Raw genomic sequence first — 25,481 nt, 5'->3', positions numbered from 1 at the left:
TTAAATTTCATAGAAATGTGAGTCTTGATTTCTTTGCAGATGATGAGGCATTACCAGCATTTCTGTCTCACAGGGTTTGAACAGTACTATTCGTTTAAAGCCTTAGAGGTCCTGTTTGGCCTTGATTATAGAGGATTCATCCAGCTGCTAAGCTGTGGGATAAATGAATCATCCTGTTTGCTTGCTTTCACTCCCAATGCACTTCTTCATAAGTGCTAGGGAGGCCAGACTATGACTGGAAATAGTTGATGCTATATTTGTTTACTTGCAAAAAAAACCCTCTCAAGTAACTTGTGGCTTTAAAATTTGGGACACAGATGAACTAAGTAATTTAATGGTATTGTTACATGTACCCTCAATATGTTGCTATTACTCTTTTCCTTTTGACTGGGACTTACCATGGCTTGCCTTCAGCCAATTTGAGAACTCTCCAGAAGAGACAGTGGGCAAGCCACGGTCATTTCTCAGCTTTTGTCATTGTAACCCAGCTAGCCTGTGGATGCTGGAGAATAGGGCCCCCTTCTTTAGAGAAAAGCTATCAGATCAGGGGAAAAACATATGCTCTGCCTCTGATCACAGCTGTTGGGTAGTTTACCTGCTGAATCTAAGCCAGTAAAATGCAGGAGAAAGCACAGTAGAGAAAGATCAGAGATTCACATCTCCACCTATGAGTGACAGAGTTGTATGACTGACTGCTTCTTGCTAGATGTCCTGGTTTTGGCTGGGGTAGAGTTAGTTTTCTTCATGGTACCTATTATGGGTCTATGTTTTGGATTTGTGCTGAAAATAGTGTTGATAACACAGAGAAATTTTCCTTATTGCTGAGCAGGGCTTACACAGAGTCAAGGCCTTTTCTGCCTCTCACCCCACCCCACCTGCGAGTGGCCTGGGGGTGCACAAGGAGTTGGGAGGGGACACAGCTGGGACAGATGACCCCAACTGACCAAAGGGATATTCCATACCATATGACATCATGCTCAGCACATAAAGCTGGGGGAAGAAGAAGGAAAGGAGGATGTTTGGAGTTACAGCGTTTGTCTTCCCAAGTAGCCGTTATACATGATGGAGCAGGCTGAGCACCTGCCTGCCGATGGGAAGTAGCGCATGAATTCCTTGTTTTGCTTTGCTTGTGTGTGCAGCTTTTGCTTTACCTATTAAACTGTCTTTATCTCAACACACAAGTTTTCTCACTTTTACTTTTCCCATTCTCTTCCTCATTGCACTGGGGGGAGTGAGTGAGTGTTTAGTTGCCAGCTGGGGTTAAACCATGACAGTCTTTTTTGGCGCCCAACATGGGGCTGTGCGATTGAGCCTGCTTGCAGGTTTCTCCTCACAGAGCCTTCGGTGGAGTGTCCTCCAATCTGCTCTGTGAGCACTTGGCCAGCTGCCCGCTGCTCTGTGGCTGCCCAGCAGAGATAACCAGAACATGCACCCAGTGCTGGTCTGGGTGAAGCTCTGGTTCCATTTTCTGCCTTCCTCTGCCTCAGCCTGCAGACATCAACAGCTCACCTCTGTCCTCTTGGTATGCACTATCAGTGGATCTAGACTAATGACCCACTTCTGGGGCCTCATGTCAAGTCCACCACTGAGAAGCCTTTCTATAGATCAGTCACAAACGACACCGGAGACAGTCCCTTTGTGGTGTTATTCTATAACCTCTCCCTCTTGTCCAGAGCTCTACCAGCTGCTAGAGGACAGACACTGTGGTCAGAGATCTCACAATGGAAAATTCATTTGTTTCCTGTGGATATTCACGATATGAACGTCTTCACTGCAATACTCCTCATCATGCCTGTCCAGGGGAGATTTTCCAGCTCAGAGTCCATCTGAAGCAACTTATTTTTGCTCAATTTCATGATTCTTTCCCACAGTCCTCTGTTCATAACAGCACAAGATGCATGTATCAGGGCCAATAAGGTCTTTCAGTGTCTCTGCTAATGATTCTAACGACTCCTCATAGTAAATGCAATCAGCCATTAGTATATAATTGGGGGGAGGCTGAAATTATGTTACCTCTTCACCCCATTTCAGTACCTTGGCTCGGACTGACCCTGTGACCAGATGTTTGTTGTTCTCTGTATTAATCATCAACAGCTTCTGCAGCTCCTCAAGGTTGGTGACCATCACTTTTGCCCCCAGCGTGGCTGCCATGATGCTGACGGCGCTGGTGCCAGTGCCTAGCTCGAGGACATTGCGGTGGGCAAAAGGTCAGGTGCCGGTCTCCAGGAACTTGGTGAGAACCAGCATGGCACCTCATACCATGCAGCCCATGCCACCTACCACCTGCTGCTCCAGCTTCAGCACCGGCGTGCCCCGCCACCCCAGCTCCCACATGAAGCCCTCCATGGTCACTGCAAGGCTGTGGAAAGGCAAAGACAGGCCATGGTAGCTGCCCATAAGCACATCCAGTGGGAGAGTAAAAAAGCAAGAACATGTAATTATTTCTGCTAATGAAGGAGACTGGGATGAAAAATGCATAACCAAAATTAAGTTGGCCACTAATGACTCCAGCAGTGAGGTCCTGAAAGAGCTTCTCAGCAGGAGTAATGGCTAGGAAAAGAAATGACTTTTAACCTGGAGGTGGGTACAGCTATGAAAGGGATTTGATGTGTGTGACAGCATGGGGTCTTCCTGCAAGGCTGCATTGAGTCCTCTGGCTTTGTCCTCTTTATTTCCATTGTAAAAAGGCTGGACAGCTGAAGATAAAAAATGCCATCTATGAGTTTAATTATTGTGTTATTGTTATTTCCTCAGTTAAATCTCCGGAGCCCATATTTACAGCCCTTCCAGGCCTGTAAGGACTGGAAGATCAAAGAAATTAAACACTGAACACAATTGCTGGATATGTCTTTGTAGACATGTCCAAAGTCCTAATCTGCTTTAAACTCTGCCAGCAGATGCCAGTTGCCCCTGGAAAATAGCACTTAATGAGATTTGGCTTTCCTACTGGAGGGAGTGATCCAGTTTCTGAACAGAACTGTGTTGTAAGAGATGAGTTAGCTCTTCATATGACCAAGCGTCTGTGTTATACGGAGAATAGAAGGAAGGCAGCCCTTAAATGCTGCTCTGTCCTTTTTCACTCAGACTCATGAGTGTTGTTTTCTATTTATTTTACTGCTTAATGGCTGCTGCTGTGGCATTCACTCTTGGCCATGCACTGGGAATCAGGATGGAGCAATGTTGCCCCAGCGAGGGTTGCAGGAGCTTCCCAGCTAAGGCCAGAGGATCTCTCAGATTGCAAGCAAGTAGCAGGAGTAAAGTCTCTGTCAGGAATGGCAGGTCACTAGAGGCAAGGAGCAAAGAGTGCAGTAATGATAAGTGGCAGTGACATCCAACTCCCAGCCCTGGAAGAGTGCTTTGGGACATAGAAACCAGCTGCTGACATATGACTGCTGGAGGTGTGACAGAAATACTGTATAGCTTATGGGATCACATTTCAGGATTAATGCCTGTGCCTGAATATTGGGGTTTTTTTTAACTTCAATTATAAAAGCAGAATGTTGATTTAACCAAATGTGACCTCCTCACCTCTCCTTCAAGCAGCAACTCAAGTTTTTCCCCAACTGCTCACCCAGTATGGGACATGCTGGTTATGCGGAGGCAGTCTGAGTCTGCATATACATCAGTTACAACTTTGTACTTCAGATTTAGTGCTTGTAATGTGTAACACTGGCATTCGTTCTATTTCCTTTTGATTAAGAAAACTAATTAAATCCTGCTTTTACAATGATCTTTAAAAGTGGATCATGGGACTTTAGTCTTGTTATTCTTTAAAACAAATTATTATGATGCAAAGTTTTGAGGAGGTCTGAGCATGCCACAGCTTGTTTGCACAGGCAAAACATAATTTATAGAGATTATCCTTGATCTGAGGTCTCTCCAGGCAATTGGTCCAGTTTCAGCACTTCCTTTTTTTCCACCTTCCTTTCATTTATTATGCTTGTAGCATATATTTCAGCAAAATGGATGCAAGGGGTCCAACTGTACAATAGCCTGCTCAGGGTGGTGGGATCGGTTAATTTTCTTCAGCTGTGTACCTTTTCCAGTGTTGCAAATCCCCACAGTTTTCCATGTGGTTCATGAAGCTTCACCTGGAGCTGGTGCACCTCTTATGTGACAAGCTCTGTGCAGGACTCTTGCAGATGAGCTAAGGAGGGGTAGGAATCCTCTCTGAGTGGATACTATCCCCATTTACCCACCTCCCACTGAAAAGCAACCATTCGGAAAACCCAACAGAAGCCAGCAGAAGTATTCCTTTCCCTCCTGATTGAGGGCTGTTTCAGTATGGGGATGGCGAGGGAGAGTGAAGAGACCAGTCCCAGCCCAGCTCACCTGCAAGCAGTAGTCCTTCTGCTACTTCTCTTCCCAAGATTTCTTGCTCAGGAAGGGAAGAAAGAAAACTCCACTGCACCTTCTCACACCTCTTCCTTTCCTCTGCTCTGCGAGGGCAGAGGAGAATGGGAGAGAGCACATGGTGGGACCCAACCTCCTGCATGGGGGGAAAAACCAAGCAGAGCAACCTGCATGGTGAACGGGTGGAGACCTGAGTGGAGATGTCAGGTCTTGGTGTTTTGGTGTGGCACAGACAGGACCTCATAGCCCAAGACCTGACAGCCTTGCAGGTGCTCTCCTCAGCTCTTTGGAGCCCCATGGCTTCTGGGCACTCAATTTTCCTCTTCAAAACAAAGCATTTTGGTCAATCATTGAAAGAAACACCAGAGAAGGAGAAAAAGGATTGAAAAACAAGTGGCCTGCTGACATAGGCCTATTGGACCATAACGTCACTGTAGCTTGAAACAAATATACTTTTATATTGGGACAAGCACAACCACCCCACCTCCCATTCTCTTACATCCCACTTCTCACGGTGGCCAGGGCACCCTGCCTGCCCTCCAGACCCTGTCTATTGTACTACCTCCTGTGAGAAAGGGGAAAGTCCTGTTACACCAGTGGCACATCTCTACCTCTGTGGCACAGCCCTCTCTTCATTTCAGGCTATTTTCTCTGGTCAGATGACAGGCCTGGCTGTTCCTCTCCCTGTGTGGGTGTTTGGATGCAATTACTCTGACTTCAGTGCCTAATATAGGGATGTTTTCCTCAGGGCTGAGGCAGTTCAGATTGGCTCACAAGGTGGACCCTTTGACTCCTTGATATATGTCTAACAAGAAACTGGGCACATAATTAATTTTTTTGACACCAACCAAAAGATGTCACTAACTCATGGATGTTTGTGGTCGTATACTGTCATTCAGCTTTTCCATGTGAGCTGAGTAAAGCTTTCATGCATGGGCTCAGAGACCATGAAGTATTTGTGTATTACAATAAAATAATGTGACCCGAGGCATTTTTAATGGATTTTTTTAAAAATGCAGATGTTGATAGTATTATTTTTTCAAATTTCTGCATTTCTCCTGACGTTTAAACACTGTAAGAGTGATGACTCCAGGTTCATGTGAGAGAGCTACATTTAGGTCATGAAATAAATGCCAGACTCCTAATGAAAAACACTAAGTTTTTAAGAAGTGACTAATATAGTTGCAGCTTTTTCACTTGGTCTGAACTTGTCCTTTTAGGACAAATATTTAATGTGTGCATGTTCTGGTTGAAGAAAAGGGCAATTTTAAAGTTAGCACAGTTATTTTTTGCCACGTGATTTATTTGCTCACCTTTTCACCTCCTTGAATTCAAAAGCTGTTGATTTTGCTTACATTTGTATTCATGAACATAGCAGAATTAGACTAAATCCAACACTAGAGCTTGGATATTTTAGTTTGGCATACCATTAGCCTGAGGGACATATGCTTCCCTCTGAAGTATTTTAGACTTTTGCAATTTACTATTCAATAGCATAATACATTCTTTCAAAAGAAACTAATGAACTTGAGTTATCTGTTGCACCCTCATAGGCCCCAGACAGCATTTCAGAATATCACAAATGCTTGGGTCTCCTGAAGCCACTGCCTGGACCTTGTGGCTCTCCAGAGTTTAAAGGCAGGGTTTCAAATGCTGTTTTTCAAAGCTATGTTTGCTCTATGGGCTTGGGCAACCAATTCCTACACCTCATAATGAATACACATAAGTGCAGGATGGAAAGAAAGAAAGAAGTTGTCCAACAGTTCTCCTAATTTTTGCCTAGATGAAACTCGTCAAAACTTTTCTGTGTGTTTTGGAGGTTGTTTTTTCTTTTCTTTTTTTTTTTTTTTTTTGACAACAGAATAACTGATTATATGCTACTGCAGAATAAGAAAGAACAAACCTCAGGAAAGCTTTCTTAAAGTACTCAAAACTATGGCTTATCTGCAGTGTCTTTGTGTTTATCAGGGACATTAACAACCAGCTGCCCATTCAGTAATACATGCAGCTAACCTTCTTTGACCAGTAAATTCAAAGTTTCTTTGCTGCATCACTTGCCAGAAATAATTTAATGATCCAGCTGGATGTCAAAGGATGGAGTCATTCATAATCACCCATGTGTATTTCGTTTAAGTGACTTGTTTGTCATTCCACAGGAGCTGTATGGCAGAGCTAAGGGTGAAATACGATTCTGAAAGGCAAAATTCTCATCCTTAAAAAAAATAATCAGTCTTCTCTTTCTTTTCCTCCAATCCCTGAATCACCCCTTACTAGCTTCCAGCTTTTGCCATGAATAAGAAAGGAATCCTACCACAACAACCTCCTGTACGGTGCAGGCCTGATTCACTTCCATGGCTTGGTCCCTCCTGTGCTCTGCAAGGTGGGGAAAAGAATATAAAGCATCATGTATTTGAAGAGTGAATCTTAATGTGTCTGAATCCTCAATTCCTACGTTGCCTAATTTCAGAAGGCTTGATTTTGCAATCTTATTTATGCTCTCCAAACACTTTTTTGTGTGTGTATTTTTTCCTAAAATAGCTTTTTGTTTGTTAAAAATCACAGTGGTAAATTGAATGCTAGTCAAGCCACGCCCAGCTGGAGTCAAAGGAATGGAGGATGTCAGTTAGAGAAATAGTACCGCAGTGTACAACACATTTATTGCGGGTGGACACAGAAAAATACTGCCATTCAAAGTTAGGGATTATGGTGTTATTTCTACTGTTTGCCTCCTGCATGACGACTTCTTCCACCAGTCCTGACCCCCCCTGCTACTGTTTATGACTCCCTGCTTTGGTCCACTTCTGACTGCATCCAGCCTCAGTCTCCACCCTGACATTTTTCTCATCTCTCCTTCCTGTGTTTGGGCTAGCTGTCTCTTGCAATTTGGCTATGAGGAGATAAAATATGAAATCATGCCATATGTTCTCACTCAATATCTCTGTACTGCTCTCCTGGCTTCAGTTGAGAAGGAAAGCTTTTCCACAAACGGCTGCCAGCTGATGACTGCTTAAATTGGAAACTAGCTCCTCAGTTCCCATAAAGAGGTACTTTTCCTTCCCTGCCTGGGAACAAACCTACACTTTTTCTAGGAAAGGCTTAAGCTAATGCTGAAGGCCATTGGGTTCTTCAGCTGTTCTCTTCAGAAGCTATTAAGCACTTTTCATCTTAACTTGCATCCTTCCACACTGCATATACAGCGTGTCTCTGCACATACAAAGAGGAGAGATTGCATTTGGCTTTGAAATATATTCTCTCATCCACCTCTCAGGACAGAGGTCATCTGTCATTCTACATTCTGACTGGCCAACCAGACCTATAGACTGAAATACCATCTTTTTCTTTAAACGTGAACTTGCAGCACGTCTAAGCTCTGCACCTTGGTCTGTAGATCCAAGACAACTACTCCACCTCCTAATTTCTAGCATTTTCTAACCCTCCAGGTCTAATTCTATGTGGCCTGAAAATTTCCTAAATGCCTACAGTTGGACGCTGATGTGTGCACAGAAGCGTGTGTTGCGAAGCTATGTGCTATTAGAGCTGTGCTGATATTCAGACTTCTGCAGGGAAACATTTGGCACCAAGGGGCAGCCTGAAAAGACGGACTCTGATGCCGCTGTAGGTGTCGGTGGCTCCTGCCTTTGCATAGTACTTAGGATGCACAGCTTCCCCTGGGAGGGGGAAAGACCAGATCTAAGCTGGTTTTTAGAGTGAGGAAACTGGAACTCCACCCCAGAAGAGTGCCACAGCACTCCAGACTGCACCTGCCCAGATGCTGAAACAGTCAGGGGAAAGGGCAGGGGGACGCAAGTGTCTGGTCCCACAGCTGTCCCAGCTTTCTTTTGACAAACAGTTAATGTAGGAGGGAGGCTTATCCCAGGGATTGGGTAGAGGAGCTTCCCAGCCTTGATGCTTCCTGGGAAGGTCATCTCACTCCCTCTCCCCGGGCTTGGTTTTGCCTGTGTCCTGGAGTGCAGCATCGCTCTACCTCCCTGGAAGGGGGAAGCATTTGGGAAGGATGGAGAAGGGGCAGGCCATCTTAGGTCTCCTTCCCCAGCCCTTCACATGAAGAAATAAACTAGTTGTGCCTCACTCTGCCTGTTAGCTTTTCAGGTTTTATGAATGCAGAGTGTTTATTTATAGCCATGGCTGTTGATCCTGGTTCTCATCTTTTGCATTTGAAGCTCATGAGAGAGCTCCTTATGCAACCTTGTTGGTCCTTACCTACCTTAAAACCTTCCTTTGTCTGATGGTATCGTTAGTTCTGGCAGCTCTTCCGTACTCCTTATTTTTTGTTAGGAAAACCTTAGATTTCCTTCCAAACAGATATTAGGCTGATTGCATTCTTCTAGATCAAAGATTTCCCCAGTCTCCTGTAACTGGTGGTACTGATTTACTTATGTAATTTGTAACACCTAATGACACAATTAGAAAAAAATGGTAGAAATGCAAGGAATATATTTTGTGTTAGCTAATTTCCTGCTCGCAGATTGTGTCAGAAAGCTAAATATGTTCCACATGATAAAAGTCTTTCAAATTAAACATTAAAAAAACCTTTAGTGGTTAATATATAATTTTAAACAATGATTTAATGTTCCATTATTTCAAATAAAGATTCCCTCTGATTTTATTCTTGTTTATATACATATGCTATAGAACCACTACAGCTATATGAATTCATGTAAGATACAATTTATCCCTATATTCTCTTGTACTTTATTCTGCAGTTCCATGTAATTCTTCCTCTTCTCTTTTTCTCAATATACTGTGAGATATTTTATTGCAGTCTTGTCAGTTAATAACATTGCTACTTTATACTAGGATGCTGCTATACAAAGGTATAGGAGGGAACAAGAAAGGCATGTGAGAGGTTTTTGGCTACACAGTCAGATAGTATATGATTCTTCTGAAGTCCAGAAAGAGATGGAAGGCAGACTTGTTCAATGTTTTAAGTAAAAATAAGAAGGGAAAAGAAGAAACTCAGTCTCACAGTCAAGACAGAGTTAAGGATCTGCCAATAATGGAAATCTGATCTATTCAAATATCTTGGGATTGAAACAGAGGAGGACACAGATGATCCAGCAAGTTCTGGGAATGTGTTAGTGGCAGCTTTTTATTGTAGAGGCAGAGGAAGTTAATAGATAAGGGACAGTAATGATATCTATTTGAAAATCTATTCAGCCAGAGGTCAGACAGTAATGGGAGTTATAGGAGACCACAGAACAATAGCATTCCAAATAAAGGAAGGAAACCCCGAATCGATGTGAGGCAGACAGGTAGGAGGATATCACTGGAAGAAATTCCAAGGAGTATCTAAGGAACAAGAACACATGTAAGGGATAAAAATCTGATTAAAAACAAGGGGGGTTTGCCAAGAACAAAACATGCCTTACCAGTACTGTTTCCTCTTTTCCAGGATAACTGGCTTAGTGTTAAAGAGGGAGCAGTAGCTGTGATATATCTCAGATTTAGTAAGGGGTTTGAGGAGTGCCAAGCTAGGGAAATGTGGTGGAGATGGTGGGAATATAAGGTTGATGCTCAGCCAGTTGGAAAACTGTACTCATGGAGTAGTCAACAATGGACTTCTGTGAAATGGGGGATATGTCAAGGCAATGTTACAAACATAATGCCTGGAAATGTTTTGACCCTACCCAATCTAATCATTTAGGTTAACAATGTTGGTGATTGACTAGGGAACAGTTCCATGGATTTATACTTCAAATTACAGTACAGTAAGAAAGGGTGGAAGCACTTTGAAGACAAACAGCAAAGGTTAAAGTGAGTCTGGTATGTTCGGGTGATGGTACAAAACTGATGAGCATAAATCCAAGAAAGAAAATACTAAGAAAAAAGTTTAGTGGTTTTTGGGGAACTGATTAGGCACTAGCAGCTCAGCAAGGCATATCGAAAACAAAGTAAACCAGAAATTTAGCCAATAATGCAAAGCAGTTACAACAAAGATAATTTGTATTACCATGTAGTAACAGAGCTCTTGCATATAATATGAGAGGTATTCATTCTACTCTATCCTTACTGGGAAGAACTTTCCTGGCATTCAAACTTTGTCCAGATTTGGAATCACATTTTGAGAAAGATTCCAATAAATTGGAGACAATCCAGAACAGAGATCCAGGAAGAAGAGTTTTGGAAAATGTGATTTATTGGGAACAGATTTAAACAACTGAGTTTGTTTAAATAAGAGAAGACTAAGGGAATACTGATAACATGATAACAGACTTCCAAAATGGCAAGAAGATAGCAAACAGTTGTTTTCTGTGTTCACTGGATTAGAGCAAACAGTAATCTCTTCAGTTTTGCATGGGAAGATAAACATTTATGTACTGTATTAGGGAAACCTGGTTCTACATTAGGAAAAACTCTTCAGCTGAAGCAAGTTTTTCTACTTTAAGCACAGAAGTAGGCTATGATGGGGGGGACTATGAAATCTTTATGAGTATGTTAAATATCCATCAGGATGTTGCAGATCTACGAGCCACACTTCAGGGCAAAACCACACATTAGATGACCTTGTGAAGTCCCCTCAAGCTACATCCCAGCTTTTTCCTCCATGGTCCTGTGCAAGGGTTTGTGGACTCTTTCCGTCTTTCCCCAGGCAGCAACATACCCGTGCGTCAGTTTAACATGTCAGGTCCTTCTTCAACACACTTCTGTCCGTGGATCCAACAGCTAGAGTTTTTGTAGGCTACTTCAGAGTTAACCTTTTCTCTGTGTTCACTGAAGTAGAGAAAATTTTGATTCTTTGTTACCCCTTTAATCCATTGGAGCTTGTTCTGGAGTAGGCTAGAAACATTCCCTTAAAAGAAAAGCTTAAGTGAGCAAAAAACACTCAACCTGCAAGGGAGAGCTGAGCACTTTCCAGCAGCCTAAGTTTTCCTGTCAGTTCTGGCTAGGGACAGATGTGTGGTTTAACTTCTTCAGGGAAATACCAGGTGTACTTTTGGTACTCTGGGGCTGCATTTCATTGCTGAATGTTTGTACTCGGTATGGCATAAAATCTGGGAGGTTTTCTTTGGAAGCCCTCAGCGACCTTTACAAAGAGCAGCATGCAAAACGAACCTTAGCACCTCTTCCGCAAGCTACCTTTCTAAATCTGCGGACACAAATACACATTTTATATAAACACATAATTCAATTTATGTTCAGGTTCACAGATCAAATAACAACATAGCTATATAATTAACTTGTGGTTTTCCATTTGCAAAAGAATCTTTATTTAACATTTCCTTTTAACATTTTTTTCTGTATAAGTTTCCACCCTATGTAATTTGTTTTAACCAGGGAAGCACTGTGGTTTCTTTCCTTCACTGTTTGTTTTTTGGGTGACTTACACAATGGCTGTTTTGGCTGCAGGAATTTGGACGTCAGCAGCTAGTTAACAAATGCTTTAGGTTATTGACACTGACACCTGTATCGATCATGCGATCATGCAGCCGCACAAGTTGCTCAAGGGTTTTCTATTGAATTTGGGTTTTGATTGTCCCCCTGTAATTGTGTAACCAGTTTTAAATAGGCACATTTGCATTTTCAGTTACAGGTACTGTGAACCCCCTGAGATTACTTGGAAGAAATGAAAAAGAAAAAGCAAGAAAAAATGGTTTTAAAAAAATAGAACTGAAATTCATAGTTCAGAACTACAAGGTCACAGCCAGTGTGCAGGTTTCTACTGGTTATGTCACCATAAGAAATATCTTTGCTAATCAGATCATTGCACGAATATTTCCTAATAAAGCTAATTGTAAAGCAAACTCCTTCAATAAAATTCTTTTATTTCCCTTGTTTTATTTATCACATCTAGTTGATTTATGGGACTTTTACATGCCAAAGTTGAAAATCAGCTGGAAGAAACTCAAGTTATATTCTAGGGATAAGCACAACTACAATGTGATAAGGAAAAAGAACTTTTCCTCCCCTTGCCCCAACCCTTCCGCAGAGGCTCAAGTGATAGAAGTTGGCCTGTGGTTATAAAGCTGCAGATGATATAAACCATGAGCTCCCACCTGCATGTGGAGAGAAATGCTGTGTCTACAACTGGCACATCAGACTAAGGGTCTGAAAGAAGCTGTTCTGGAAAAGCCCTGTAATGGGGAAACAGGAGATGGAGCCTCCAGGGACACCAAAACCTCCTCCTGTCTGCATACGCTTTCCCTGTGCATCCTTGCTGACTATACCATAAGCATACCAGCTGCAAGTACATGGCTTGGCATCCAGCCACACTGGGTTATACGGGGCTGAAATGCCTCTGAGGATTAGTCAAAGGGTGGGTGAAGTTTGCAGTGATTAGCAGCTGAGTGCGGTGCGATGCCATCCCCACCAGCAGCAGTGGAAAGAACTAGGTGTGAGAGCATCAAGCAGCTTTTGACTAAGCGATGCAGATGGCAATGGTGTGTGCTGGGGAAAATCCCAGAGTCTTCAAGTTTTCTCCTAAAAAAATAGAACTGTGACATAAGATGTCATGCAGAAAGATTGTTTCGTAGTTATTTGGCTGAAGGCTAACTCTTCAGTGGGAGTTTGGCCTGAGACTAATTGGCCCAAACCTGAAACACACTGAGATGAGAAGCTCCTTCTTAATTTCTGACAACTTGCCTTTATTCCTAAGTACACACAGTGGCCCTTTCAGTACCTCCCTAGTCTTCTGATTGTTGTTGACCAAAATGTGCCTTTCGTTCAAGCACTGCTCTACCCTGTCCTAGCAGAGCTCAGAAGTCTCTTGAGCTGGTTTTCTTTTTCAGAAGCTGCGGTACTTTTGAAGGCTCTGAGACAGGGACATGTCACTCTGACAGCTTTGGCAGTAGTACCTAATTAAATACTTCTGAGATGGTACTGTTCAAAGTGTGCTAGATGTGGCCGGGTGGAACAAAACCAGCCCCACCCAAAAGCAGAACACGATTTAGTATGGAATGAAAGAAAAATTTAGAAACTGCTGCCCAGAGCTGCGATTCTGGAAAGAGGCAATGCCTGGAGGAAAGGTTGGCAGGAGCATGATGAGAGTATGGATAGCTATAGGTTTTCAATCAGCCCCCTAGGGAGATTTTTCTTAGTACTGTCCTAGCTTCAATGCCGCGTCTCTTCAGATAAAGAACTCAGTGGGTATATGAGCTCAGTGGAAAACTTGAACCCAGAAGTGAAGGTGTTTTAAAAGAGCCAGGTCACGAAAGACATGAAGTGAACAAGGGCTGAGAAAGACATGAAGTAAATAAGGGCTGAGAAACCGGTGGAAACATCTTCAGCAGAAACTGTGCACGTGTTTCCAGCTGAGCATCAGATTCTCAAGAGCAATTGTGGATTGTTATTGTGGGCTGCAGTTGCACAAAATCTATATACAATAGTAATTGCACTTGAGCAGTCTCACAGTTACTCACTATTTCTGCTGTGTTAATATCCCAAGTGGCATCAGGGTTGCCTTCTGTACTTCATAGAACATGAAGGAAAAGAGAAACTGATTTGCCTTTATACAGATGCACATATTTCTGGGTCTCTTCAAACATATTTAAAACTCCAGGCATTCCTAGGTGATGGGAGCCGTTCCAGTAACTTTAGCCAGAAGCAGATCAGGTCTCTAAGTACAAGAAGCTGCATGAAAGACATGCACTCTTCACTGAGATACATAGCACTTTCACGTGCAAAGAGGAACTGTGCAGGGACTGTGGCTTTCAAAAGTGAAGGAAAAAAGGCAAATAACATTTATGGGAGGGAGTTTTCCTAAAATGCATTTGGTTGTGCCATATGACAGCTCTTCCTTTAAACAACCATTTCTGAGAATTATAAGCAAGGTTTGCAGACGCCTTTTCCAGTAAATCCATTTGCCTCAAACTCTTGCACAAAAAGCTCAGAACAAATAGGACTCATGCTGGAGAACAGCTTGCTGAAGCAGTTATTGTGTAGGAGGGGCCTAAAGGTTTGTCTCCATAGCTAGCACACGCAGTCAGTGTGTCCTCCAGTTTTGCTCCCAGTCACTGGTATGTCATGTGAGCAAATGTCACATTGAACCTGAATGGAGCATACAGTTTTCAGGGATGGATAATACTTGAGGTATGCCTCAAGGTACAATCCTACTCCCACTCAAAAAAATGATGAAGCTTCCATTAACTTCAGGCTGTTATCCTGCATGCATATGCACAATGACAATTGCCCTGTTGGCAGATTTTGACTATGAACTGGATATGTGACAATGAGATTGCAGAAAAGCAAGCATTCACTTGACGTATGCTCCCATAAATGTGGGTTTGGCAGCTTCCCACTTTTCATTACAAGCCCTTGAAATACTTAACTGTTAAGTTCTTACTGCATAAAACTTGTAGCTAAGCAAGAGGATGAAAGATTTCTTCCTTAAGGACAGATGATTGCTCCTCCAGGTAGGCTCAACCTTCCATAACATGGGCTTGTGCACTGCAAACCAGAGCTCCGGTTTTGTTGTGGCTCATTTAAGGTCCTGATAATTCATATCGGAAGGAGCAGATCGTCCCTCAGTACATTTTTCTCTTCTGTATGTCACTGTCAAATGAAATAAATGATAAAAACACAGAGAGGACTGTTAAGGCTTTGCAAAGGCAGAAGCAGCTGGCATCAGCACTTAAACAGTTAGGACCATTTTTGGCTACATACATAGTACAATGAGTAAATATTGGTATGGCCAGGCTCAAATTGAAGCTGTTCTGACTTCACGTGCTTTAAAAATTTAGTGAAGAGAGAAAGGAAATTACTTAATTAGGCAACTTCATAAAATAAAGTGGAAAGTTTTTCTTCACTGTGAGAGAGGCCAGTGTAATTGGAGAACAGAGTTTTCTTGATTCAAGCTTTAGTCACTGGAAAATGCTGATTTATTAACACCTAAACTTCTTTAAAAAATGAATTAATTTTGGCCAAAGTATTTTCCAGGAAGAACCTTTGCCTGGGGTGTGGGAGAGTTGGGCTGAATTCTTTGTCCTAAAGCAAGTGAAGCATGAGACTGAGTCCCTCTCACCACTGCGATTTTGGCTTTTCTTCAGGAGCTAAGATGTTCTTTAGGCTTTCTGGTGGAAAACTCTGGAAGATTTAGTCTTCAACCCAATGTGCTAAGAGAACAAATATCCAGCTCTTTGCTATCTTCACCAAAAGGATGTTTTTTTGTTTCCTCATGAATTATTTGGATTTTGGAGTGAGAGTCCACAGGCATTTTGAACTAATCCAGATAATTCTCTGGTAGTTGCTCTTCCACTTCACATCCACATTCAAGGAATTATTGGAATGTGTGGCTTGCCACACATCTTTTTGGATTTCCTCTCAGTCTGTACTGATAAAGCAATAAGAAAAAGCAATGTTTTCACAACTCACTTGGCCTTTTCAGTTTGAGAGTTCATTCATAGATTGTAATAGCTGGAAGATTTCTGGCACAGACCAGGAGCAGCTTCAGAGTGTCACAGTGTGAAACACTGGTGCTTCTTGCAGCATTGGACCCGGCACTTTCATATGAGTCAGCTGCAGGACGAGTGCCATTCACACTAGGAGAGCTTATCACGTTGATCACAGAGCTCCAGAAATACTATGGGAATATGATTTCTGTGATACTTTGGATATTGCATGTTACCCCCTTATTTCTTCTGTCTAGCAAGAATTTTCTCCATCATCTGTAGAGTAACAGGGGATTGATCTCCATCTGACCCTGAGACAAGTTGCAAAGTCCTACCTCTTCTAGCGTGGAACCACTTTTCTTCTTCTTGAATGATAGCACCAGCCTCCTACAAGGGAGAGAAGAGACGGGCATCCTTGTTTCCTCCCAGTGTTGATAGGAGTACTTCAGTCTGCAATTTCCAGTCAAAAACAGTGGCATATCACACTGTCTGACTTATGCTGGTTCAGGTCACTGGTGCTGTGAACCTGCCAGGACAACTCTCAGGGGGATCCTACAGACATCTGTGCTGGGGTCTGGGACTTTTAGCTTGTTGCTCTCAAAACGGTGAGGTGACAGACTTTGGGTGTGCTACAGAATTATTTAGGTTAGTCAAACACATTAAAATGTGCAGTAACAGCTATGGAAGGGTCTTATTAAGTCTTCTCACAGAATTCTCATAAAATGAGAAACTTAGATTTTGTGTAGAAGAATACAAAGCCTTTTTGCGCCTGTGGAAAAACAGTATTAGCCATACCAACAGCTGGCTCTTCATTAGCTGTCTGTGTTCAGGAAAGGCACATTCTTATTGCTGTGACTAGTTCTCTGAAAGCATCAGCTCAGTGATGAGCAGCAGTCTGTCAGATGGGCTATCTGGTATTCTTAGGAAAGGAGTGTAGAATGGCACTAAAAAGGTCAAGATTCAATGTAGGGTTAGGTACATTGAATAACATTAGGTGGTTGCATCAAAGCAGGAGCACAGGTGTCTTAGAAAGAGGATATAGTTCTCGTTCCTCCCATCACCAATGAAATGTAGCACTGAGGAGGGTGTCGCAGATGATTGGTGGGGTGGGGTGGCTTTGCTGGAAGGCTTTTCAGCTTGGAAATGCTAACAGGGTCCTTCGAGTCATGGATGATAATGGAAAAAGTGAGCATTCTTTCTCATGCAATTAGAGAGAAGGGACCCTAGCTAAATTATTGAGTGGCAGACTAAGAAAAAGCAGCAGGGTGTTGCTTTTTAATCACAGCATGCGGTTAGTGTTTAATGATTAATGTGCAAGTCATTTCCATGGGATGTCACGGACGCCAGAAAGATAAGAAGTTTAAAAAGGGACTAGACAATGCTATGGAGGGAAAGTTAATTAGTAACTACTCAATATGGGCATGACCTTTTGCTGACAGGATGCCTGAAATACTATTACTGGAAAATAGGAGAGTATAGCAAATACAGACAAACTCTCATTAGCGTTGTTCATCTAATATTTTTACAAGTACCTGCAGCTGGCCATAGTCAGAGGCAAGAGGTTGTCTCAGGGGCTGTACAACCCCTAGATTTGGCCTTACATATCTGTTCTTCCACTACATTGGCTCTAGCAAGTGAAAATTTTTAATGGCTTCTTTTTTGTTAACCCATAAGTTACTATTCATAACAAATGCAGGTCAATGATTTAATCAGCGACTGCTGGAAAAAATAAGGATTAGATTCACTAGAAACAATACAAAAGCAGCATGAGATCGCATAACGCCCTATCTGTGCATATCAACATAAAGGGAAGTGGGAAGGCAGTGCAGTGGAAAGAAGATAAAGGTTCAAATCTACATTAAATATTAATGCCACAAGTCTGTGCCTATAATAGACCCTTGCTCAGTTATTCAGTGGACAAGTAAGATAATGAGGTTAAAACAACATAATGTGCTGGTTCCTGGTTATCATAACATAACAAAGTCTTCTTCTCTGCCACCTTCTGGGGCTCCTGAGAGATATGGCTGGCTTAGTTTCCTGTTTGGACTTCCGAAAGGATACAAGCAGTAAATGACGCAGCATAATGGAGGGGTTATCGTCTGGACAGTGCTTTCTCTTCTGCTTGGGCTCTTAGCCAAACATGACAATAATTTTTAGGAGTCACAAAAGTGAGACAGTGTGCTGTCTATGGGCTTCAATATCTGAACTGAACAAGTTTGTGCACAGGGCATTTTGATCTTTACCAAATGAAAGGGCTTTGTCATGGGCTTGGTCATCACCTTATTTCAAAGGACAAGACACAGCTCTGCACTCTTCACTAGAAGTTAGACCTGTCACACAAGAAAGAAACAATGAAGTGAAGATACAGATCCTGTTCTACTTGTGATAAAATGATCTTTGCATTAGGTAATGTTAGTCAAATGTTCGATTTTTTTGTGAGGGTTTCTAAGCTGACAAGCTTTTTATGATGTCCTCTGACTCCTGGCTAGGAGCTAAAATACAGATTACACAGTTTAATATATATTCTCCAGTGACTGCTCATCACTGAAGGCATTGTAACAGGAATACAGATCTAATTGGCTTAAAAGAATGTGCATGACTTTTGAATGGGAAAAGGCAGAGTAAAGATAGTCCTCCATACTGCGGTATGAATACCTGACAAATACACGAACAGTGAGAATGATACCAGATATACCCCCAATATCTGCTGGAGTAAAATTGTCACCTCATGACAGCTGCTGTCCGGGTCCTTTGCTAAGACCATCACTCTGAAGAAACACATGGAAGCTGTTAATGGGGTTTTTGTACATCTGCACAGTGAAAACCAAACAACCCATGAATCTACACTTCTCTCTCAAATTAGAAGCAGCATCCTAGTGAGCAAAAGATGCAAGAGACCCATGGTCTTTCACAGATGTTGGACAGGCTGACCCACAGGTGTTACAAAAACCATGCTATGGGAGAGATTTAATGTCAACTGCACCATTTTCAACCCCAAATTGTGCATTGGATAGACCAGAGCTGCAGCGCTGCGCAAGTTCACATACCTCGCCTTCTGTCAGCTCAGATTTACTCTCTGTTTTAATTTAACTATAAACACATTACTATGTTTAAATTGTCATTGTAGCATAACCTTGCAGCTGTGTTATTAAAATGCACAGAACAATGCCATGATAACTGCTAATGCAAGTTCAATCTTACAAGCAATTGAAACTTTATATTCTGGTTCTTGGTCCCCATCAAGTTATCCACGGTAAGGGTGAAAGCGCGAACTACTCCACGTAGTATAATAACAACCATAATTTGGCCAACTACCTGAACTCTTAACTAACTAACCTTTTCTAGGTTATCTTTTCTGAGCTCCAAACTAACTAACCTCTAGACTCAAAAGAGGCACGTGCTGTGCCACTCCCTTTAGTTCTGGATTTCTAGGTGTTTGTATTGTAATTCTGAATAAAGGAAGAGTATCACTTTAGCCCTCAAAGTGAGGTTTATTTTCCATAGAAAATAAGGGATCGGGGGTCCTTACCATGTACTGGGATGTCTCCCTGATATGGGTTCAAAGCACACCTGAGGCCTGCAGCTGGACCACATGGACCCACCCAGCTCTCAGTTGCTGAAACCTCAAGTCTAGAGGCAATAAGCTATAGGGTCTTCACAAAACCAATGTAAAAAAATAACTGGAGTCAGGGGGAAGATAAAAGTAGTTGGAATCTAGGTTTAAAATAATTTTCACAAATTGTGGTCTTCTCCACAAGAGTCAGCCCACATTTCTCAGGAATCTTTAAATATTTGCAGCTATAATGTGCTCTCAGTTGCCATATTGCGCAAAAGAGTTTCTGTTCCAACAAACCTTTTTTTTTTGTCTTTCTGTGGCTTAACTGGTCCCATTACTGTAATATCTTTACCTTATAAAATTATATGTTATAAAAGCTATGAGCAGAAAGAAATGTTGCCACCCCCATGGGAATATGCAGCACAGAATGATGGTAGTGTTTGAGCCACCTTCGTCTTCCATTCCAGTTTGGGGGGACTTAAGATCACTTTATCTCTTGAAACTCCAAAAATAACCTGTACAATCTCTCACTTGTGTTGCTTTTTTGACCTACTTGGTTAACCAAAATGCAGCGTCCTGTGGGTTGTCTCTATCTGGAGGAGAGGTTGATGATGGACTCAGATATCTTTGATGTACTTCTGTTTGTTCGTGTTCTGCAAAAAAGTCGTATTTCCTGACCGCAGAGTGCTTTGCATAGGAAACCGTTCCTACTCACAGCTCCAAAGCCTCTTTCAGTGAGTTTTATTAGAAAGTTTATTAGATTTATTCCTGACCTATATATTAAATGTATTTGTGCATTCCAGATTTAATTTAACTATGTGCTGTGTATCTGCTATATAACTTCTTAACAATTAACTGAATTTTGATGGTCGTTGTGCTTGAACAGTTTGCAGGAAAGCAGAGCTTTAGACAGGTCACTATTACTGATCACTGTTTTGACCCAGTGGGCTGACAGAAAGTTGCATCAAAACAGGAAAACACCTTTTGCAAGCCTGTGAAATGAGACTGCCCAACAATGCTCTGCTGTGGAACAGCAGACGCAAAAGCACGGGTTGTCATCTAGCAGTATTTTATTGAAAGCAGAAAACTAGAATGCCTGCAGCACTGAAATTGTTGTCAGAGTCATCAGGAATTGGCTGCAGAACACAGAAAAGGCAGAACAAATGGTCTGCCTTAACCCAGTAGGATCTGGCATCCTAAGAGCTACAGGCATTTCCTGCAAATGACCGAGAGGGTATCTATTGCAGCAACTGATGGCTCCACACAGCACTGTTGACCTGACTTACTATCTTCTGGTTTCACAGAGCTGACACTTGGCAGGGAGATATATTAGAGAAGGGATACTGAGTCTATCTGCTTGTCTGAGAAAATCTGTACAGCGCATCACGCATTCTTAAGAATCTAATCTAATTCCTGTAGACATCAAACGTTCTTAAATCTGACAGCTCACCTTTCCTGACAGACATCGTCTCTACCTTGTCACTTGCATAGATTTTGTGGTTGCTTCTTAGCAGTGTGAGCGCCATGAGCTATTCCCACAAATTTTATGCCTTGCTCTTGTGTGACAGTTTCTACACACTGTGTGGCATAAGACCATACAGTTGAAAGCATGACTATAGTGTTTGCTACCTTTTCCTGCAGAGCTTTTCTAAAAGTCTACCTCTCTGTACCACCTCTCTTTTGTAAAAAGAGAAATAATGTAGGACACAGAACTTTGGGACTGCAGAAAGTAGTCTTCTGTGCTGAAGCTCTGCTAAAAATGGGTAAAATACAAGAGCACCATGTAGGGACAAGGTTGAGTCCCAGAGTCCGCCATTCAGCAGGGCTTTCAGGCTGGGGGGGACAGCTGGCAGGGGTTAGAAACTTTGTGACCACATTCAGCAGACATGGATTTGAGGGCATGGGGTGTTAAGAGAGTGATTGCTATTGCAAGTGTACATATCCTGCTGGAGCTGCAGGCAGAATGAAAGAGAGACCTTAAGGACTCCTGAGTACCAGGTGCTCCCACCTTGTGGGCTGTGAATATATTTTCCCATGAAGTTCATACACTGCAGAATCAGGATTGCGAAAGAGAGTGGAAGAACTCCAAGGATGAATAATCAGAGAATTTCAAGCACATGCTGTCCAACAGGAAACTCCAAATCTGAACGCTGAACAAAGTCTGGGGGAGGGAGAGACTAAAACCATGGGGTTTTAGCTAGGAGGAGAGAAAAAGTGTTCAAAGGTCAACTTAAAAATGGAAAGAAGCTGAACATAGCATAAAAACAGTTCTCCCGTCACTCTATTCTTCAGTGGGGGCTTCTGTGAGCAAAAACCAGACATGCAGGCTCTAGGGAATCTGTGGGCATGGCAGAGCAGCAAGGGCTTCTTTTTGCTGAATGATGCCCCAGTGTTTTCAGAATTAAAACCCTGAGTCTTTGGAGGAAGTCAGAAGAGATCAGATGAAGTACTAAAGGTACTTAGATAAGAAAGAAATGAGATGGACGGTTGCAAAATGAAAAGTGTAGTACCCCGCAGGGTTCTCTGCTAATTTTCAATAGGGTTTTTTTCTGGGATTTTGTTAGTTCTTCAGTTCACCTGGATTCACAGGTGTGGGGGTGGAGATGCAAGCCCTGCAAGTCCTGAAATGACTGCATGTTCTGTACTTCCACTTCTTGAGATTACTGTTTTCTTCCGAATGCCAGAAGGCTGCTGCCTGCCAGTGCTCTTTCAGAGCCTCTCTCCCCTTGTAATCAAAGGCAGACTAGTCATCACCTTAGTTATTTTTAACCTTTAGCAAGGAAACTCCTAAATAAGTTTGAAACACCGTGTCACATGAAGTGGAATAAATGGGGCAGATTTAAAAAAAAAAAAAGTGCTTCAAATGATCTGATATGTTTTTTCCGTGTAAATCTTTCTTAGGCTGTATTTAAATATACAGTTCAATATGTAAACTATACATTGAAACCTGTATTATTGCTATACGTGTTGTTTACATATTATAAGCTTTTGTTAAAAATACATCTGATTAGAGAGAGACAGTTTACCTTGCAATGTTCAAATCAACTGACGGACTGGAACTCAGAGTCTTTGAAAGATGCTGGAATAGTTTTGTTCTTGGGAAAACGACATTTCTAGTTCAGCCTGTAAAGATGTGCACAGAACTACTGTGCTTAATGCAGGGGAGTCTGGTTGTGGCAGTGCTCTGTGCCTGGCTGAGGGCTCTTGGGAAGGCACCAGACTCAGAGGAGATGCCAACATCGTTCTTGCATCTTAGAAGCACTTCAAACTCAGCCTGAGCTCAGGCTATATAGAAATATGGCACATTTTTATGGAGGGTACCTGGAGATGCCTTAAACCTTTCCAAAACAACTTTTCTAGCCAAGAAGGGTTCCCAAGCCATCCTTTTTGTCTGATTTTAAAACAAAGGCAGAGAGAAACCATACACTCTGCATTCTGGGAGGCTTGAGCACTGGTCACACATGACATTTCCTCCTGGGAATCCCAGAAATTTAACTTTAAACCTTCTTGCATGGCATTCATATCATCTTCCTTTCTAAAATTAAGAAAAGATGTTTTTAATTGAATACTCAACAAGCTTTCACAGTAGTGCGCTGCAGGCAATGAACTGGAACTGAAGTCAGATTTCAAGTACGGTGTATCACATAAATCTGAGTTAAAAGGGTGAGAGGCAAAAACAATGTAAAATGTAGAAAAATTATGAGGTTAGTGAATAAGCTGTTTTAGAAGGCTTAGGTGCTGATTCTGATCAGTAAGACACTGGTCATTCAAAGATATAAAAATAAAAGCTTGCTGTGCTGAATGTCTTCAAATTGTTAGACTCAACCAGAAAAATAAGCAAATGGTTCATAAGCTTGCCCTGTATATGCAAAAATTCATTTTATAATTTGTAATTCATTCATTTATGTTGTAATTTGTATTAGCTCTGTGTTAATAGAAGTTACTTTTCAAAATATAGAAAAAAAAATTTAAAAAGAAGAAAACCTAAAATTCATAGCTATGTACAGGGATGCAATTAAAAGCAGATGTTATTTCAGATGAGATGATGCTACCGCTTACACAATATAGTCCCGTGGCTCTCATGGTTAATATACATTTCATGATTACCTCTGCAGGTGTTTTAATCAGTGAAGTAAAAACAGATGACCAAAAATTATTTATTATTTCCGACTTTCTTTTCCACCATTCCTCCGTTAAGATGATTCAAAGTTCTCCAACTTTCATTTATCTTGCTGATCTCAAGCAAGAACTCAAGACAGCCCAGTGACTCATTTCAGATAGCTGTTTCAGCACCTAACTGGGGAAATCAAGGTCAGTCAAGATACACTATCCTGAGTGCCTCTGTTACAGATTTGGACTTGTAATTTCTGCTGTATGTGATGCCAGGTTAAAGTTTTGATATTGCAGAGACAGCTTTATACTTATCATCTCATTAAAATAAATTAAAATATCAGACCAGCATCCTCTCTGGCTGTGGAAGGAGACCAGGAATGACAAGATTTCTTGCATGTCTTTGGGAAAGGGGTTCATTGTTTTTTTTTCATGTTTTTCATAAGGAAGAAATCAGCTTACTTGGGAATTAGATTATGTCACGTGCAGAGCAAAAGTATCTGGTGTATTGCTCAGAACTGAATTGATACTGGTTTTTTTCTAAGTTCCTCCTATTGAAGGAGCACAAACAAGTAAGTGTTTTTCATGCTCTCTGTGTGCTTGTTTAAGATATATGAAGCTCTTGGCAGGGGATGAGGAGGACATCAGGAGTTTTATCACTTCCTGACATTTTTCATATTAAGCCAAATTACTCCCTTCCCATTCCATTTTTAAACAGGCTGCAGTGTGACCTGACTCCTGGTTCATTACCAGCCTGCAAGAAACACATGGGGTTATTATTTTGATTTGTGTTGCTTAACTGCATTTTTCTGTTTGTTACTTTCTCTACTGGCACAACACAGAGCAAAATTGCTGCTCACAGCAATAAGGGCACTGCCATAGCTTCGGCTGCTATGGCTTATCAGCCTTTAAATATCCTTTGGACAGGCATCAATAAACTTCAGAATGAAAAACAGAAACATCTTAAAGATTCAGTACACGCCTATTGCTCTTTATTTTTCATTCTGTTGTGTATGAAAAATTACAGGTAAAAACCTTTGTTTGAAAGGTTATCTGGTGGTGTTCAGAAATCCCTTTTGAGACAGGGAGCCTACATATGTGCTCATGAATGGAAGTGGTTCATGGCAGAGGCACAAGTGCTGTCCCACGGCCGTCTCTTCTGCCTGCACGTTCCCTGGCACACTTCTGGCCTGTGCCAGCTAGCACTGCAATAGGAAATACCTACTGTGGTCCAGGGACTAGCCCAGGCTAGGAACTTTTCCCTGTCAGAAGTGAAGCTGAGGACACTCTTCTGAGGACACTCGTTGGAGTTCAGTTTAGCCACGTGGAGAGAGACCTCAGACAACCTGTTCTCTGGCCCATTCATTTATTTGTGCTAAGATAACTGGGGGTTGTATGGTCAATCAGGATCTCTCAAATTTACAGGACAACATACCCTATAAATTAAACTTGACTTTATGAGCATTAGGAAAGAAAAGAAACAAACCCAACAAACAAGCCTCATTCCCTTTTGTACAGACTAGTCTACTGTGTGAATTCACTGTTTCATCACTTAATTCATGATGTTTCTAACTCACAAGTTCTTTGATTCATAACTCACAACTTGTTACTCGTGCACCTATGAGCAAAACAGTTACCCAGCCGATGGTGAAAATGCTCATCCTTCCTCCCCCATGATGGTGTGGATATCCCCTGTGTCACACCAGGAAGCACTAAAGCCCGAGCAGTCCAGCTGCTGTTGGATCTGCCTCAAAAGCTTTTTTGGGGTAAGCTAATGTATTTATACCTTCCAGCTTGGAAGTGTGTTCTCTGCAGTTTCTATGAGTTACTGGATTCTGAAAAACTGCCAGAGGACCAATATGCAAGGATGATGGCTGCAGGAGACAGCAACCTGAAGGTGACAGTGGCTGCATAACGACCTTTAGCCCTTCCTGGCCACCGTGTCCTGCCTATGCATTGCCCTTGCCTTGACCTAGTGGTGCTGCTCCCAGCATACATCAGGCCTTAGCATGAGCTGTGCGTTAGCCCATATCTGAGCAGGAGTTGAGTCAACAGTCACAGGGATGCTGGTCTGTGGAGCAGTATTCCAATTTTGTTGAGAAAGCTGTGTTTTCTTA

The 25,481-nt window shown here is 42.0% G+C and overlaps 1 pseudogene; it reads right to left on the bottom strand.

Annotated features, from left to right (window-relative positions):
• Window positions 1–1,661: 1,661 nt before the first annotated feature.
• On the bottom strand, window positions 1,662–2,346 carry LOC142052106 (protein N-lysine methyltransferase METTL21D pseudogene; annotated as a pseudogene).
• Window positions 2,347–25,481: the final 23,135 nt, after the last annotated feature.

Source organism: Phalacrocorax aristotelis, chromosome 1, assembly GCF_949628215.1.
Source record: "Phalacrocorax aristotelis chromosome 1, bGulAri2.1, whole genome shotgun sequence".
Lineage (NCBI taxonomy): Eukaryota > Metazoa > Chordata > Aves > Suliformes > Phalacrocoracidae > Phalacrocorax > Phalacrocorax aristotelis.
This window is presented reverse-complemented; position numbering and strand designations above follow the sequence as displayed.